At 37.0% G+C, this 20250-nt stretch overlaps 1 long non-coding RNA gene across 1 annotated transcript; it reads right to left on the bottom strand.

The window, feature by feature from the left end:
- Positions 1-4817: 4817 nt before the first annotated feature.
- On the bottom strand, positions 4818-5144 carry LOC128648240 (uncharacterized). Its single transcript, XR_008400546.1, has 2 exons — positions 5008-5144; positions 4818-4927 (listed from the first exon to the last, which is right to left on the bottom strand). It is a non-coding gene; the product is annotated as an uncharacterized LOC128648240 (long non-coding RNA).
- Positions 5145-20250: the final 15106 nt, after the last annotated feature.

Below are 20250 nucleotides of genomic sequence, written 5' to 3'. Positions count from 1 at the left end.
GGTACTGCGTATGTTTTACTAGAGACATGAGGAGAAGTAGTGGTGGTGTGTTTTTTAAGGTGGGTGTCCTGATATGATTTTTCATGCATGCGTTCTCTGAGGCGTCTATCAATGGTAATGCTAAGGTTGATGAGCCCTTCTAATGTGGGGGGTAAGTCTATGCGGGATAACTCATCTTTAATAGATTCAGAGAGGCCAATTCTGAACTGATTTTTAAGAGATACATCATTCCATTGGGAATCTTTAGCCCACCTTTTGAAATCAGTGATGTACTCTTCAACAATTCTCTTCTTTTGTTTTAAAGCTCTAAGTGCTGTCTCGGCAGTCAATTGCTTAAAGGGGTCTTCATATAATTGACCCATAGCAGTAAAAAATCCATCCAAAGAATTTAGTATTGCTTTGTTTGTCTCAAAAAAACTATTGGCCCATGAGCGGGGCTCCCCTCTTAAATAGGATATTACTGTGAGAACACGGATCCTATCATTAGGGTATGACTGGGGCCTCAATGTAAAGAGCAAAAGGCAAGCATTTTTGAAATCTCTAAACTGAGACCTATCGCCAGAAAACTTCTCTGGTAAACTCACATGTGGTTCTGATGTATGTATCTTAGGATCAATATAATCCTTAATATAAGCCTTAAGGGAATCATTCTCAGCTTTAAGTGAAGTTAACCCCTCTGTAAGGAAATCAACCCTCTGGTTAAGTGTCTGTATGTGAGTTGTCATCTCAGCTGGGTCCATAGTAGTTGGGCTTGGTATTCTGTCAGGTTCAGTCAAATGCTCTGAGCTTTTCAAATAAGAGAACATAGTGTGAGAGTGAGACCACAGCTGCTGAGATTATATATATATATATTCTAATAAAATTTGGTATGTAGCAAAGAGTTAATGTGGTTTAACATGTATATCCACCTGGATACTGCTAAACACAATTAATTCAGGTAGCTGGATTTGATCTAAGGTTATATAGGTGAAGAGTGCTCTATAGCTGCCACATGTGTAATTTATACACTGAATATAATGCAGCAGAGCGTCTCACACAGTAACCTGCTGAATTAACAGTTAGTGTTTAGCACACAGAAAAAATATGACATGTCACATAAAAAAAATGAAAAAGGGAAACATGTGCAAGTTCACAAGTTTGAGGAAAAATAAGGAGCCTTATATTTGTAGTATAACTTTAGGTATGGATGGAGAAAACATAAGGGAGCATAGTAACGACCCAGATGCTAAGTGAATATATTTACAAAGATTCCGGTTTTACTTGATTAAAGAGGAAACGTATACCTGAGAAGTGCTGAGTTCTAATTCAGAAGCAGGATGATCCGGTATGTTGATAGTCCTGGAAGTTTAGTAGAATCCGGTAAAGCAAGTAAGAATTGTGGAACTCCGGTTACTCCGTGGTTGGCGTGTGACGTCACCGCGGAGTGATATGGTGATAGATCCTGAATCCCTTTCAGGAATCTGTATGTTGTAGAGGGAAAACTGCGTGACAGCAGTAAGGAACAGGCTTAGGAAATCTTTGTTCAGCTACCAGGAGCAAACACAAACGTATACCAAGCAATGAGAGGAGGTACAGACTGACTTAAATAGTGAGACAGGAAATAATAGATCCGGATTTAAAGGTACAGCAGGAGTTATGTCAACAACCCTGACAGGATCCCCCCAACAAAGAGCAACACCGGTGCTCAGGGACGAGGACGTTCGGGATTCCTGCGATGGAATATGGATAGCAACCTAGGAGCAGAGATATTACTAGCAGGTTCCCAAGAATCATGATCCGAAGAGTAGCCTTTCCAAGCAACCAGATACTGGACGGTACCACGGAAATATCGGGAGTCCAAAATGGCACGAACTTCGTATTCAGTCTCTGGGTCTATGGAAACTTGAGGAGTAGTACTAGTAGATGAAGAGTTCCTCAATGCTTTATATGGCTTGAGGAGCGACACATGAAATGTGGGATGAATTTTCATATAGTCCGGTAATTTAAGTCTAACAGCATTGACGTTGATGACTTGAGTAATAGGATAAGGTCCTATGTATAAAGGAGAAAACTTTTTGGTGGGGGTGTTAAGTCTAAGATTCTTGGTGGACAACCAAACAAGGTCCCCAGTGGTGTAAGAAGGAGGTGTCCTCCGTTTCCTGTCATAATATTTCTTCTGTGTTCTCTTGGAGTCTTCAATGGCTGCTTGGGTGATAGCAAAGTTAGAAGAAATGGTGTCGGAGAGATCTGAAACATTGGGGAACTGACTATGGTCATCAGGTAGTAGATGAAATTTGGGATGAAAACCATAATTAGAAAAGAACGGTGTGGTCTTGGTGGTAGAGTGTACAGAGTTATTAAAAGAGAATTCAGCGTACAGAAGATACGTGGACCAGTGATGTTGTTGAGCAGAGCAGTAAAGTCTCAGATATTGTTCGATCCACTGATTACATCTCTCCGTCTGCCCGTTACTTTGTGGATGATATGCGGTAGTGAGTTTTTTGTCAATATTGAATATTTTACAAAATTCTGTCCATAATCTGCTGGAGAATTGAGTTCCTCTGTCACTAAGAATGGAGTTTGGAAGACCATGCAATCTGAAAACATGAGTGATAAGTAATTGAATGGTTTCCATAGCTGTGGGTAGTTTGTGATAAGCGATAAAGTGAGACATTTTGCTGAATAAGTCTACTACAACTAATATAGTGTTCTTGTTATTAGATTGTGGTAGATCTACAATAAAGTCGATTGCGATTTGGGACCATGGCTTAGAAGGTGTATTGAGTGGTAGTAGAAGGCCATAAGGTGCTTGTTTTGTGGATTTGGAAACCGTGCAATTATGACACGAGATGACATGAGACCTGACATCTTCCTTCAACGTAGGCCACCAATAAGATCTGCTGATGAGTTCTTGGGTCTTTTTAACCCCTGGGTGTCCGGCTAACAATGATTCATGTGCGGTTTGAAGCAACTTTTGTCGGCGATCAGGTGGGATATACAACTTATCTTGATAGTAGTAGAGCCCATCATTTTTCTTATTCAAAAGGGCTATTGGTATACTGTGATCTTTTGCTTGTTCCAGTAAAAGCTGTGGTTTAGAATCACAAACGAAGGATATAAATCTTTCTTTTGGTATTAAGCTTTGGTCTGGTGTCTGGAATCGTGTATACATAGGTAATCTGGAAAGAGCGTCAGCTTTATGGTTTTTATTCGCTGGGCGGTAAACTATTTGATAATCGAATCTAGAAAGAAACAAATTCCACCTGACTTGTCTTGCGGAAAGAGTTCTTGTACACTTGAGGTATTGTAAATTCCTATGATCTGTATAGATCAATATAGGAACAGTAGTGCCTTCCAGGAGGTGCCTCCAGTGTTCAAGGGAAAGTTTAATGGCCAATAATTCTTTATCCCCGATGGGGTAGTTCTGTTCTGCTGAATTTAGCGTACGGGAAAAAAAAGCAACTGGGTGTAAAGGTTGTTTAAGATCTTCACGTTGTGAGAGAACAGCACCGACAGCAACATCTGAGGCATCAACCTCCAGGACATATTGGCGATCTGGGTTAGGGAATCTGAGGATAGGTGCAGTGGTGAATTTAATTTTCAGAAAATCAAATGCTGTTTGTGCTTCTTGACTCCATTTGAATGGTAATGTGGTTTTTGTTAGAATAGTAAGAGGTTTGGTGAGTTTAGAAAAGTCTTTTATAAACTTGCGATAAAAATTCGCAAAACCCAAAAACCGTTGGATCTCTTTTCTAGATTTAGGGTTAGGCCAATCCTTTACCGCTTGTATTTTTGTTTCCTCCATGGATATACCTGAGGAGGTAATTACATAACCTAGGAAAGCTATACTTTGTGTGTTAAAGATACACTTTTCAGGTTTGAGATAAAGGTGATTATCTCTTAATCTGGAAAGAACTTGTCTGACGTGAAGTATGTGTTCTGTAATATTCTTGGAGTATATTAAAATATCGTCTAGATAAATAACTATGAAGACGTCCAGAATATCTCTGAATAGATCATTAATCAGATGCTGGAAAGTGGCCGGGGCGTTACAGAGCCCGAACGGCATGACCGTATATTCATAGTGACCGTATCGGGTCCGGAACGCCGTCAGCCACTCATCCCCACTTCTTACTCTAATCAAGTTATACGCCCCCCTAAGGTCCAACTTGGTAAAGTATTTAGCCCCCTCCAGTCTTTCAATAAGTTCCGGAATTAGGGGCAACGGATACCTATTCTTTACCGTGATTTTATTCAGTTGTCTATAATCAATGATAGGCCTTAGGGAGCCGTCTTTGTTTTTCACAAAGAAAATTCCGGCTCCTGCCGGTGAGGTAGAGGGGCGTATAAACCCTTTCCTGAGGTTTTCCTCTAAGTAAGTTTTCAAATGATTAAGCTCAGTTGTAGAAAGGGGAAAAATGTGCCCACAAGGAATATTAGCACCAGGAAGTATGTCTATAGGGCAGTCATACTTCCTGTGCGGGGGCAAGCTCTCAGATTCAGTTTTGTTGAATAAATCTGAAAAATCGCTATACTCCGCAGGAATTTGAAATTCAGGTGTAGTTGGGGATGTGAGTAGAATATTTATGGGAAAACATGTTGTAGAGCAGTATTTTGAATTGAAGGTAAGAGAAAGATCAGTCCAAGATATAAGTGGATTGTGTAAGCTTAACCAAGTTAAACCTAGAATTATAGGAGAGACTGGCGAGGTTATTACATCAAACGATATATATTCCCTATGATGGTTATTAGTAGAAACTAGTAGTGGTATAGTTTGGTATAAGACTGGCCCTGAGGTAATAACATTCCCATCAATACCACGTAAAAGAACAGGAGACTTTTTCTGCATAAGTGGTATTTTATTTAATTCTGTGAAATTCTTATCTATATAACATGCTGTAGCACCAGAGTCAATTATTGCTGGAACGTTGACGCGTAGGAGATCCCACTGTAATAAAAGAGTAAGTTTACAGTATGTAGTGGTGGAATCATAGGTATTACAACAAGATGTTATAGAAACTTCCTTACCCTTTTTTTGTCTTTGAAGAGAGGGACAGTCTCTGACCGTATGGTCCTGGGAAGCACAGTATAAGCATAAATTATTTTCTCTTCTTCTGTTTTTCTCTTGGTGTGTAAGAGGCCCTTTCAAGAAACCTATCTCCATGGGTTCTGCGCATGTTTTACTAGAGACATGAGGAGAAGTAGTGGTGGTGTGTTTTTTAAGGTGGGTGTCCTGATATGATTTTTCATGCATGCGTTCTCTGAGGCGTCTATCAATGGTAATGCTAAGGTTGATGAGCCCTTCTAATGTGGGGGGTAAGTCTATGCGGGATAACTCATCTTTAATAGATTCAGAGAGGCCAATTCTGAACTGATTTTTAAGAGATACATCATTCCATTGGGAATCTTTAGCCCACCTTTTGAAATCAGTGATGTACTCTTCAACAATTCTCTTCTTTTGTTTTAAAGCTCTAAGTGCTGTCTCGGCAGTCAATTGCTTAAAGGGGTCTTCATATAATTGACCCATAGCAGTAAAAAATCCTCCAAAGAATTTAGTATTGCTTCGTTTGTCTCAAAAAAACTATTGGCCCATGAGCGGGGCTCCCCTCTTAAATAGGATATTACTGTGAGAACACGGATCCTATCATTAGGGTATGACTGGGGCCTCAATGTAAAGAGCAAAAGGCAAGCATTTTTGAAATCTCTAAACTGAGACCTATCGCCAGAAAACTTCTCTGGTAAACTCACATGTGGTTCTGATGTATGTATCTTAGGATCAATATAATCCTTAATATAAGCCTTAAGGGAATCATTCTCAGCTTTAAGTGAAGTTAACCCCTCTGTAAGGAAATCAACCCTCTGGTTAAGTGTCTGTATGTGAGTTGTCATCTCAGCTGGGTCCATAGTAGTTGGGCTTGGTATTCTGTCAGGTTCAGTCAAATGCTCTGAGCTTTTCAAATAAGAGAACATAGTGTGAGAGTGAGACCACAGCTGCTGAGATTATATATATATATATATTCTAATAAAATTTGGTATGTAGCAAAGAGTTAATGTGGTTTAACATGTATATCCACCTGGATACTGCTAAACACAATTAATTCAGGTAGCTGGATTTGATCTAAGGTTATATAGGTGAAGAGTGCTCTATAGCTGCCACATGTGTAATTTATACACTGAATATAATGCAGCAGAGCGTCTCACACAGTAACCTGCTGAATTAACAGTTAGTGTTTAGCACACAGTAAAAATATGACATGTCACATAAAAAAAATGAAAAAGGGAAACATGTGCAAGTTCACAAGTTTGAGGAAAAATAAGGAGCCTTATATTTGTAGTATAACTTTAGGTATGGATGGAGAAAACATAAGGGAGCATAGTAACGACCCAGATGCTAAGTGAATATATTTACAAAGATTCCGGTTTTACTTAGTAATACTTTCTATACATACTATCAAAATCTTTATACTAACTCCTGTAATAATGTACAAAATCAAGAGAAATTCTGGACCCAAATTGAACTCCCTACGGTCTCTGAAGATTTACTTGATAAACTTAATGCCCCGATATCAAGAGGAGATAGAAAAGGCAATTGAAAAATCTAAATTAAATAAAGCTGCTGGTTCAGATGGCCTCCCGGCAGAATTTTATAAAATACTGATAGAGGAAATTAAACCTACCCTGGTAAATTTATTTAATCACTACTTCTCGGATAGTAACCCCTTTTCAGAATATTTCTCGGCGGCCAACGTCTCATTGATCCTTAAAAAAGATAAAGATAGAGAAGATCCGGCTTCATATAGACCTATTTCAGTCCTCAACGTAGATTATAAGTTGTTAACCACTATTATCGCATCCAGGTGTATGTTATGTCTTGATAAAATCATCCATTCTGACAAATCAGGCTTCATGATATCTAGAAATGTTTCCAAAAAAATGCGGAAAATTACCACTCTTATAGACTACATTTGGAGCTTAAATAGAAATATCAGCAAACAATTTGAACATGATATCGCTCTGTTAACACTTGATGCAGTTAAGGCCTTTGATTTGATCAAATGGGAATATCTTATTCAAACCTTACAGAAATTTGGATTTAAAAACCAGTTTTTGGATTTTGTATGTAATTTATACCACAGTCCTGTTTCATTCCTGTTGATTAATAACACATTATCACCTGGGATAAGATTAAAAAAAGGCACCCGTCAAGGATGTCCCTTGTCTCCGCTTCTCTTTAATCTAGCCTTGGAACCTCTTGCAATCCGGCTGAGAGACGTACTTGAGGGGATTACGTTGGGCCAAGTCGTTTTTTAAAACGTTATTATATGCAGACGACCTTTTAGTCTGTCTATATAACACCACTAAAGCTATTCCAGCGCTGATGGATTGTCTGGCCTTTTTTAACTCGTTTGCCGGTTATAAGGTGAACCAAAATAAAAGCAAGTTATTATGGCTATATAAAACACTGGGTAATAAAGTTAATTTTGGTTTTAACGAAGTAGAGTCTCTTAGATATTTAGGGATTTACCTACATAAGAATCCATCTAAGTGGTATGAATTGAATTTTCATGTTTTGCTGCAGAAAATTCATTCAGATTTAAAACTTTGGATAGCACTCCCTCTGTCAATTTCGGCAAAGGTCAATTTAATTAAAATGATTATATTTCCATGGTTACTTTTTGTCCTCCAGAATTTACCAGTAATTCTAAACAACGCAGATTTGAGGAGTCTAAATTCTAGTTTTTCTCATTTTATTTGGTCTGGGATGAAAAAAACGCGTATTGCACTAGAAAAGTTAATGCAACCTCGTGAGTGTGCTGGATTAGCTTTACCTAATATTAAGTTTTATAACTTAGCAGCCTTAGGGAAAATCGCGCTAGATTGGCTGACAGAGACGAGTTGGTTTTCCACCCAGGAGCTGGAGAGGTATTGTGTTTCTCCTTTTTCTCTTAAAGCCCTGCTTCATATCAGGCCTAAAGATTTGCCGAGTAATATTCAAAATTTAATATCATTTAAGAATATAATCTTCTCTTGGCAGAGACTATGTATTTTGATCGGAATAGATTATACTCTTTCGGAATATTTACCAATAATAGGCAATCCAGAATTTTCTCCAGGTTATAATCAGGAAGTTTTTAGGTCTTGGGAACGTAAAGGCCTAAAAAATATATCTCAATTCTTTATGGAAGCTGGCCATTTAGCCCCATTCGAAGATTTAAGACTTCAGTTTGACCTGCTTAGTAATAACTTTTACGCCTTCCTTCAAGTGCAGCATTTTATAAAGTCCAAAGAATGGAGTGCTGTTGGGATGGCTGCATGGTCGGATATTAGAGCCCATATCGCGATTGCTAGAGTGAAAGCTCCTTCAATCTCATTATTATACAGTATCATGTTGGCGAAACAAAGTGACTCTTTCTTACAAAAAATCATGGAAAAATGGAGACCGCTACTCCCAAGTGTTGATCAGGAAAAAATCAAGTCTAGTTGTAGAGCTGTAAGTAATTGTAGAATTCCAATATCATGGAAAGAAGGACACATGAAATTGATGAATAATTTTTATTGTACTCCCTTGAAAATGTCTAAAATGTATCCTAGGCAAAGCTTTCTTTGCCCTCGATGTAGATCGGCGAAGGCTGATATAATACATATGTTTTGGGCTTGTCCCAAAATTGGGCAGCTCTGGAAAAAGGTTGCTTTCTTGATTAAGGTATTATACAAAGTATACATTAGTTTCGACCCAGGGATTATCTTCCTTTTGGAAAATCCCAATTCGGAAACTTTTTCCCAAAAAAAGATTCTGAACACAATTGTCCTACTCATTAGACAGTTAACTGTGAAAGATTGGAAATCAAAAAGAGCTCCCGGGTTCTCAGTATTCATTAAAGAAAATCCAAATGCAAATAATCTTTGAATCCTGCCAATTGGGAGAAGCTAGCGAAACAGAAATTAGGACGTTTTTTTTAGGGTGGCTGCCCATTATTAAGACATACTCAGAACCGGAACAAAAGATTTTATGTCCTTTTTTAAGTTCTGAGTGTTTTATGGATCTTGTGTTAACGGGTGACTTCCCAGCAGATTGGATAGCTGGGCATAGAGAGGTATAACCGAGTGTGCTGAGAACTTTATCTATCCAGTTTTCCCATAGCTAGCCCGGGGGCGGACGTCCGGAGGGGAGGGGGATGGTCTTGAGCGCGGGGGGGAGGGGAGCCAGGAGAAGAGAACGCTATTCCCATCTTTTTTTGTCTGATTTGTTTTGTTCTATGTTGTTTTGTTTTCATTTAGTTAATAGGTTAAAACTCTCCCACAGTGTAAAAATTGAGAATATTTCATTTCTTTTTGTGAAGCTATGTGCTGCTATTTAGTCCTTTAAAAGTGAACAGTATCGCTTACTTGTTTTTTAGGATTATGGCATTATTTGTTACGGTATGCTACAAGTTATTAAGCTCAACGCCCTGCGAGGTGTGTGTTTTGTATTCATGTTTCTGTATTATTTGGAATGTGGAATTACACTGTCGGTTTGCATAAATAAATATAAAAAAAAAAAGAATTTATGCTTACCTGATAAATTCCTTTCTTTCATGGTGGTGAAAGTCCACAAGACCCCACCCTTGTGTTTTTTAGGGTTAATTTTTTTCTTTAGCACATTTGTTTCCCCTGCTCCTTTTATGGCTCCTATTCCTTTGTCTTACCTTGCTTTGCTTGGCTATACGTTAGACTGAGGTATGTGTGAGATGGGAGGGTTTGTATAGTGCTCTTGGGGTATGGAATATTTGCCCCTCCTAGTGGTAGAGAAAAGTAATTACCAAAAGTAATGAATCTTGGACTCTCACCACCATAAAATAAATTAATTTATCAGGTAAGCATAAATTATGTTTTTTTGTCTCCCTTTGGAGAGACCCTTGCTCCTCATTACCATATGCAACATAATTAATTGCTAAGCATACTGATTCTATAACCCATTATACTTTACTTAGTTATTGCCCAAGGTCCCTTGTTATGTGATATTTTCCTTTTTTATTCATATCCTTGATGTTGATTGACAGCATTTTCATAGTCATTGTGACCCAAATGTGACCATGTATGTTTTATTCCCCTTTGCCTCCTCCTTATTATGCATACTTTTATGGAGTGGTCCAATAGTGGCCATTAACACTAACTGTTTTTAGAGAATTATCTACTTTTAAATAAATATTCAAAATGAGGTCCATCATAGGCTGTGGCATGCAAATCTTCTGTATATCATTGTATTAATACCATACTTAGTATAATTACTATGTGTAACTGGTTTATCCCTGATAAAGCTCTCTGTATCTATGTGGCATACCTGTTTGTTACTATTTGTCTGTTTTGCAAGTTTTCAACAAAAAGAATAAAAAACAAAACAAATAAAGAATAAATATTCTATAACAAGTTTTGCATAATTAAGACATGTAAATCATTTTTACAAATGTGTGTGTAATATACATATAATTTTTATTAAATAGCATTTTTTTGTATTTATTAATTTACGTCTAGATTATGAGTTTTGCGTTATGGTTCATAACGCTGCTTTTTCATTAACACTGCTATTTCAAGTCTTGCAGGTATAGCTGTACCGCACACTTTTTTTGGCCGTAACGCAACTTAACTACTGCACCTTTCAAAAAGTCATTTTTCAATGGGACTTCCATAGCGCCGGTATTACGAGTTTTGCCGGGGAGGCCAAAAAGTGAGCGGTACAGCCTATACCGACAAGATTCGTACCGCCATCTAAAGTCAGTAGTTATGGGTTTCGCGCTACAAAGCTGTAGCATAAAACTCAGAACTAAAGTGTTACAAAGTACACTAACACCCATAAACTACCTATTAACCCCTAAACCGAGGCCCTCCCGCATTACAAACACTAAAAAAAAACTAAAACTAACTGTAGAAGCTAAGGCCCTACACATACATATTCAATATTTAAATGATGCATTGGTATGTAGAATGCATAATGTTTGAATATTTGCATATACATTAAAATGTAATGTTGCTTGTTGTGTTTATTATTTCTAATTAAAGATAGTATAATTAATACTATAGTTCTACATAACTGCATGCCTGTTATCTAAAAATATAATTTAAACCTACTGACTACTATAACATAAATATATATTAACATATATATATATAGCTATGCCATCACATATAAACACAACAAGCTAACATAAATACATATTAATGTATATGCAATACTTAAACTACTATGCAATATACATGCATAACTGTTTAAATGTTGAATATCAATGCAAGGCTTGACTATATTATGTCTACAATCTTTGATGCATTTATTATTGTAAATATTTTTAAAAATGTATTTTATAACAAATATCTGTTGCATTACAATTATAGTATAACATAACTGCATGCCTGTTGTGCAATAAAACAATTGTAACACTAATGCCTTTTGTAACGAAAATTATAAAATATATATTTATATTTAAAATAAAAAAACAAAAGAAAATAATAAATACATATTAATTATATAATTCATATACAATAGTTAAAAGAATATGCATCATACATAACAATGCATACTTTTTTAATACTTAAAGATAAATATCTATTAACCCCTAAGCTGCCCTAACCTATTCAACTAATCAACCCCCATAAAGGTATGAGGGGTGGTAAGTTGATTAAGGCTTAATAAATGGTAACCTTCAATAATTACCTAATCCACCCCAATACAGGTATGAGGTGTGGTTAAGCAATTAAGGCCTAAGAAATGTTAATCATCAATAAGCAACCTAGTCAATCCCCATGCAAGTATGAGGGGTGTTTGGGCAATTAAAGGGACATTATGCACTCATATTTTCTCTGTGTCATTGTCTAACGCATGTTACGTTCAGTTACTGTAGCCCTGTTGACTGTTTTAAATCTAGAGGAAAAAGTAGTTATTAGCAAGTAAACACAGTACATTTGCTAATACTTACCAAGCCCAGATGGATTCTCTGAATACGTTCAGCCGCTTCAGGTCTGCGCGCTCCTGTGAGGAATAACTGTACAGCACATGCGTGCCATTTTCTCTGACGTCACATAGTCTTCACCATGGGATCGCGCTCTGTTGTGCACGCTACCGCGATCCCATGCTTCTCATTGGTGGTGACGTCAGTTGTATTGTGAGGAGTGTAATCAAATTCTCCTCACTGTACAACTGTCAGCACAACTTTTTATGGATACGGGCAGCAAGAGGATTGTTACATTGAAGTCCAGCTTGAATCTGACAAAAGGGTGTTCTTCAAAAAGGGTAAGTACCTAATTACTCCTGATGGGTATGAGACACAAATGAGACATAAATACCTCAAACCCTGAATAGGGCTTAGGAAAGATTTGATTATGTGTTTACACTCACTTCAGGGTTCTTGACAAAACCCTGCAGATAGTTTAAACACATAATCAAAATGCCACCCCTAAAACACTCCTGATGGGTATGAGACACAAATGCCTCAAACCCTGGATAGGCCTTAGGAAAGATTTATAAAACAATGTAAAGTAAACAATGTATAAATTTATGCAAGCTTTCCTTTAGACACTCTTCTTTATTCACTGTTTTTAATTTGATCAATTTAAAATAAATAAGTTGTACTTTATTTGATAACACATATTGATTCTTTAAAAAATGCATCCCCTAAAAGTAATTTATTAGAAGCTAGTTAACTTGTTGAAGTTTTTGAAATTAGAATCTCAGTAATTAATTAGTAATACATTTGATATGTGAGATATTTCAGAATGGTTCAAGTTTACACATGGCAGACAGACTGTCTGTTTAGAACATATTTTTTGAAAGAACCGTTTGAGTCATAGGATTTCGTTGGTTGTTTCCGACACCTGATTTCTCTATTCACATCCAGACAGGTATTAGCTACACAAAGCCACAATAGGTAACTCAAAGGCTATTTTTCTTCATTGTTTCTTTGAATAAGTAGGTGATGTAAGTAACAAAAGATAGTCTATTCATCCAAAGAAAGCTACAAAATCTATTTGTTCCTAATTTTGTCAGACATGTCTAATATTGACAACAAGTGCATATATACATTTACTTTAATAATTGATAATTATTATTATACTAATATCTAAAAAAAAATTTTAGACTGCGAACAAGATTCAGAACAACAACAAGTCATCAGTATACAGTAAGTGTATACTAGCTCTTACTTTTACTATCTTATGAACACTGTGAAGCTATATATATATATATATATATATATATATATATATATATACCGGTTTGATTATGTTTTTTACCTCACTGCATAAACACATAATCAAAATGCTACCCCTAAACCACTCCTGATGGGTATGAGACACAAATGCCTCAAACCCTGGATAGGCCTTAGGAAAGATTTGATTATGTGTTTCAGGGTTCTTGACAAAAATATTGTATATGCAGGGTTAGACACAGGCAAAGGCTGCTCTCTATATTTTCCAAAGTACAGAGACATTTGAATTTAAAAACATTATTTTATAGTGCTTGGTGTTATTATACCAATGCAGATTAACACTGATCCTATAACCAGCCCTACTCTGGCTATACACATGAGCCAGTGTCACTACTGTGTTTTTTTATTGTGCTTGGTGTTATTATACTGATGCAGATACAAATGATCCTATAAATAACCAACTTATGGCTATACCCATGTATACTCAATCACACACTCTGTCTCTCAGACTCTCCCTCTCTCGCACAGTCTCTATGACTTTCATATTCTCTCACTCACAGTCTTTCTCACTCTTACTATCTCTCACTCACTCTCTCTCTCAACCTATATCACTCTGTCACTTTCCAAATAAAAAATCTTGTGTTGACTGTCCCTTTTAAATTTCTTATTTAGCAGCGATAGTTTGTAGGACACTTATGTATACATAATAAAGGTTGCTCCTGTTTGTGTAAAGTGTATTTTCGTATGCAGAGGGAGTTCAAGGTCTGTATTTTCTGCTTTCAATAGGTGTCCAAGTCTCCCGAATACACAAATAAAAGTATAATCTTATAATTATTTTCTAATTCCTTCTGAATCATTATCTAGACACAGTTAATGTAATTTGGTTTCATGCTGTAATTTTTTTAAAATATTACTGGTATTTGTAAAACTGCTTTTTTATTAAATTATATATTTTATTTGTTTAAAGATGCCACATTGCTTTGTAATTGGCTGCCCGACAAAACAAAGGAAGGGAAAAAAACCAGGAGATATCTCTCTGCATTGCTTCCCTATAGTGCCAGACAGAATAAGGGCATGGGTAGAGAGTACAGGACAAGCTGTGGAGGATATGGATCACCTTGTTGAAAGAGTAATTACAACAAAAAGAAACTCTTTATTCCGGATGTGTTCTAGGCATTTCAAAGAAACAGATTATGAAACAATTGGAGTAAGAAAATACCTGAAAAAGGACTCCATACCTACAATGTTTCTCAATCGTTGTACCAATCCAGACTCTTCAAATCTCAACGGATCACAAAGCACATCAAATTCTGCTTCTCCACCCAAAAAAAAAAAAGAATATATGTACTCAAAAGTAGACACACTACTACACATGGACTGATTACATCGAGGTCTATAGGAACATGGACCGGTCCAATTTCGGAACTTTATGAAGATCTATCACTGGAATTCCAAAAATCAAGTTACTCGAATCTTCCAAGAACACAGACAACTTTGGAAATTATTACCAATACTCCCATTAAAGACAAAGGCAGTCATCCAACGTTAACTAGTACACCTCAAAATAGTATAGCTCTGATTTCAACGTTGCCTAGCCTCATTTCAAGACAAAGTGACCATGATTTTGATTTCGATTGTAATCATACTGTTTCTGGAATTTCGATGATTCAAGATAAAACTACGGAAACAATGGTTGATGAAACACCGGATAATACTTATGTTCCTCTAGAGTCATCTTCGTCCACAGCTGATGTCACCTTTGAATCTACAGATGGCAGTCAAGATCTGGTGCATCAAAGAAAATTCATTGTTTTTGAATCTTGCCTAAATGATCTGCTTCTAAAGTTTACCTGCAATCACCATGGAGGCTGCCAAGACCGAGTATTACAAATAGAGAAAAAAATTCTCGGTTGCCAACTCATGGTTTACGGAGAATTTTGGATTTTACTACAGTCCAGGTTTCAGAGACAACTTCCTCTGTGGCTATGGAAGATATGGCATTTCGCAGAACTTTGGAAAATGTTATTAAAGATGGTTTGCAAGTGATGTATGTTGCTACAGATCGACATGTTTCAATACGGAAAATATTAAGAGAAGACTACTCACTTATAACCCATCAGTTTGATTTATGGCATTATGCAAAGAGCTTGCGTAAGAAACTTCTGGTTCTATCAAATTATAAGTGCAACAAAAAACTGAATCACTGGATTAACTCGATCATAAACCATCTGTGGTACTCCAGTGCCTTTTGCAAAGGTGAAGTAGAACTGTTGACAGAACAATGGAAATCCATATTGTTTCATATTACAAACCAACACTCATGGGACAATGGTGTTCGTATTTCTGCCTGTCAACATGATGCAATCACAGAAGAGAAGTCAAAGACTTATCCATGGATTCAAAAAACTTCAGAGACAATGATGCAGTTCTCTGATTTTGTACTGGACAAAACCCTCCTAAAAGACTTATTTCACTTGAAGCAATTTTGTCATACCGGAATACTAGAAGTGTTCCATAGCATGGCCTTAAAATACCGACCCAAAAGAGTACACTTCAAAATGGATGCCATGGATGCACGGACCAAATTGGCCATACTTGCACATAATGCTAATGAACAAAGAGTACAAGCAGTGATTCGAAGGCAAACAAGAAGAAGTGGACCAAAGGGAGAACTGTGTCACAAGCCTTTTTTTTCAAAAATGCAAAAAAAATGGCAGATGAAAGCAATATTTGAAAACATGTGCCATAAACATGTCTTTGACATGGTGGATGTCATTCTCAAGCTAATTGCTGGTGAAATAAAGCATGAATGGCATTCACGTAATACAACAATGCCAAATAACATATCTAAAATCGAACGACCTTCGACTTCTTCACTAGTTGATGGGCATCGATCAAGAATGAAGCCTTCTAGAATTTGATTTGTAAAAAATATTCAAGTACAAAAAATAAACATTCGAATTTGGAGGCAACACTAGATGTATTGTTAATATTGTTATTTGCTAAAGTTTGAAATTATTTTTTCTAATAAATGTTTTAAATACCTTTTATGTGTCATACTTTTGTTACAATTTATGCTGACTCATTTATTGCAATCGGCTTCCAAATAAGAAAATAAGACACTTTTATTGCTAACACTTTACTTGTTGTTGGTTGGTATTTCGATCTTGCTTATAACACTGTCATTTGTAATTAATAACTCAATACACTATTAGCATATTCATTGTATTGATTTTATCATATTGATACTTTATCAATTGAAATCAACGTCCATAAACTGCAATTCAAAAGTAATGTGGTCATCGACGTATACCGTTCCTCGTCAGAATTTTCACTAACATGAATATGTACAATTGTCATTACATCACCCACGAACATGGTTTAGAAAATGGGACAACATAACTTCCATTAGTGTTATGTTGACAAACATCCAAATAGGCACTATACAATTCTAATTCAAATATTACATATTGCAAATCAAATTGTTCCATGACACATATTGCAATATTTTGTATCTCTAAATATCGTAATATATATCAATTTCTTTGGATTATTTTTAAAAAGACATGAATTAATTGTAGTATTTTTTAGACAACGAATAAAGTAAAAATGGCCCCTCGTAGACAGAAGATGGTGGATAAAAAATTGAAGAAGCAGGTCGAAGTGATGGTAAAATGTTTATTCATTTTTTTTATTTAAAAAATATTGTTGCTTTTTGGTTGATATAGCCCATATTTTTTTTTTTTTTTTTTAAAATACATATCAATACATTTTTAAATACTAATATGTTCAATTGTCACAGTAAAAAATAGTATAGATAGTTATCTAAATATATATAAATTGTTTGAATGTACTTTTCAATTGTGATTGAGCTTTAGAATATAAATCTCTATTTTATTTACTAGAGAAAACAATTGGATGAACAAAGGCATAACAGGCCGTTGCCCTTTCCACCTGGCAGAAGCAACTTGTTTGATCCAATTATAAATGAAAATAGCAGTAGCGAAAACAGACTTGATGAAGATGAGTCATCAAACCGAGCAGGAAAACTTGACTGGTGTAAATGTAATAGGTGCATTATCATGCCAACGCATGCCGAATCGATATGCTGCCATGAAATTAATCAAATTTCACCACTGTGTGAAGGCATACACGAGTGTACTTGCGACGGAGATTACATAAAAAATGATATTCCCAATCGTCGAAAACCTTCAATACTTACATTTATATAGCTATGGTTACAAACTGCTACACCTAAAGAATGTGGAAGATTTAATTGAGAGGTATGTATGTATTTATCAATACATATTCCAATATATACCAAATGTTATATTTATTTGTTTAAACGATTTGTAACACTTATGTATTGTAATTTACAGAGACTACCGTCGCATAGCATACCGTGCATTTACTATGGTGGTACACAGTATTTTGGGGCCGAAAAAATTGTGTAGTAAAGTCTATACGATCTGCATACCCTGCACCTGATCATATGTACACTGGATTCCACTATGGGGACAATGATGGTCCGGCGTCGGAAATGTTCTATGAATAACAAATGAAAGTTATTCTATTTTATTTTTTTGATTTGTATTTGTTATTTATGTATCACACGGTATTGCACTAACTTTTGTTTCTATTTATGAAAATTTGCACGTTATTTTGAATGCACTAAAAAATTTGTGAGCACTTTTTTATTTCATTTTTTTCTCATTCGATATATATATAGATATATTTTAAAAAATCGTTATTCTATACGTTTATATGTATAGTAATATTGCTCATTGTACTTTATTTATTGTGATTGTTATATATGTATTTTTTTATATGTTTAAATAACGATAATGTTTTTTGCACCACTTTGAAAAAAAAAATTAACCTATTTATAATAAATAAATCATTATTATTTGTGTTCCTGTTTATAATAAATACATCATTATTGCTAATAATTGTATACATATATACACAAATTCATACACACACACACATTCTGTGATACCCTTCTAATGCCAGTGACACATAAAAACACACACACGCACACACATAAATACACACAAACACACTCATACATACACAAACACACACTCATGAACAATGAAAAAAACACACACATGAACACTTAAAAAAAGCACACATACATACAGAAACACACTTACATACACACTCATACATGTAATAAAATGCGAGACAATATCTTTCATTTAATTGTAATATTTTTAATAAATGAAAAAATATGATTTGGTCAAAAATCAAGGGACAACTGAGAATTAAATTCCTGATGCTCACTGCCTAACAATAACATCTAGCACAGCTGTATTGACTGACAGGTGCATATTTATTTAGGAATAGATAATTGACTTTATAAGAACAACCTTTTTTGGGGGATCTCAGTAATCACTTTTAAATTACATTGACGCCAACACATACACCCACACACATATATACACAAATTCATACACACACACACACACATTCAGACCAAAACCTAAAAAAATATTTAGTGATCATTTTTATGTTTGTTGTGTTCTCTGTGATACCCTTCTAATGCCAGTGACACATAAAAACACACACACACACACACACACATACATACACACAAACGCACTCATGAACACTTAAAAAAACACACATACATACATACACAAACACACTCATACATGTACATAAAAACTCATACTGCTAAACCCACTCTGGTGGATGATATGACATATCAGGGCAGCACCAGGGACACAGGCAGCTCAGCGCAATGAACCAAAGAGAAGAAAAAAAAAAAGATTTGAACAGGCAACTATATAAAAAGGGGGATTTAAATTTTCAATGAAGGCTAAGAACAGGAGTAAGCCCTGATAGGAAGCTATAGGCTTTTATATGCATCTTCTATGCACTGGATAGTGATACTCATGATGAAAACCATATAAGCAGTATAAATAAATAAATAATTAAATACAAATTAGTAAAGGGTAATGCCATGTCTTGTCTTCTGTTACTCAACATATCAGCTGCCAAACACAATACTGGAAGTGGAGGGCCCTCTACTGGGCATGTAACAAAATTAAGGGATAACTGAGTTGAAGTCTGGAAGGTACTAGATGTTACATTGTTGCAAGTGGAGGGGCGGGTGTTTCTGCTTACCTTTATAGGTCCTGACTGCAGGGAATCCAGCCCTCTTTTGTTCCTGTTCCAGACTTCAAGGAAGAATTTTTCTGTGGAGATGGAGCGGGCCAAGAGAAAGTCTGTGCCCCCAAAGCGGTACAGTGAAGTGGTGAAGGTGGTTCCTGGCATGAGGGGAGCTGCAAGAGAAAGTGGATCAGCTTCTGAGGATGTGGTACCCCCTTCCCCAGTTTCAAAAACCAAGTCGGCCCCCAGGGTCCAGAAAAGGCCTACAACGAGGGGGGGGGGGGCTGGGAACTGGAGCCACTGCTGTGCGCTCTGGGTCCCAGGGTCCCTCCTCAAGCACTCAACCCCCGCACCCTGATGCTATCAGTGCTGCGGGGGTTCCGGCCTCTGACTCAGTTAGGCCTGGGCCTTCATTTCTTAGGGTGGGGTCACTGCCCGGGGTTCCCTTAATTCAACCGAATTCCCCCCCTCCCCTTTACCCTAACCTTAGCGAGTCTCATACTGATCCCCCTCTTGGGGACATGGGGCAAGCGGGCCATGCTGCAGCCGGGCAAGCGTCCTGGCAGCAGCTCCAGGCTCTTTCACCCGAGGCCTTGGCCTCGGTTCTATCTATGGCGCAGGCCCTGGTGGGGAACTTTCCCCCTGGTGGTCCGGTCATTGGCCCTGGGGAGCAGGCCGAGCGGTAGGGTGCCCACGTGGTCTGGGCTCTCAATGTCCCTGGGCTTGCGTCGGGCCGGCGCCGCGTCACGCGCATCCTCCCTGAGTGATGTTTCAGACAGGGAGGAGCGCGGTAGAAGCAGAGTGCGCAGCGTGCCACACAGGAGCAGGTCACCGCACGGAGGGAGCCCTAGTGAGTTGGGGAGGGCACCTGGGGTGGCGGGAGCGCGTGCGAATGTGCGGTCTGTTGGTGTGGCTGGCAAGGCACTGGGTAAAACGCCTGGTGGCAGGAGAGCTACTTTGTTGAGGCAGAGGGGTAGAG

The sequence above is a fragment of the Bombina bombina genome, chromosome 2 (assembly GCF_027579735.1).
Source record: "Bombina bombina isolate aBomBom1 chromosome 2, aBomBom1.pri, whole genome shotgun sequence".
In the NCBI taxonomy this organism is placed as follows: domain Eukaryota; kingdom Metazoa; phylum Chordata; class Amphibia; order Anura; family Bombinatoridae; genus Bombina; species Bombina bombina.
Note: the sequence above shows the minus strand (reverse complement) of the source record. Positions and strands in the feature narration are given on the sequence as shown.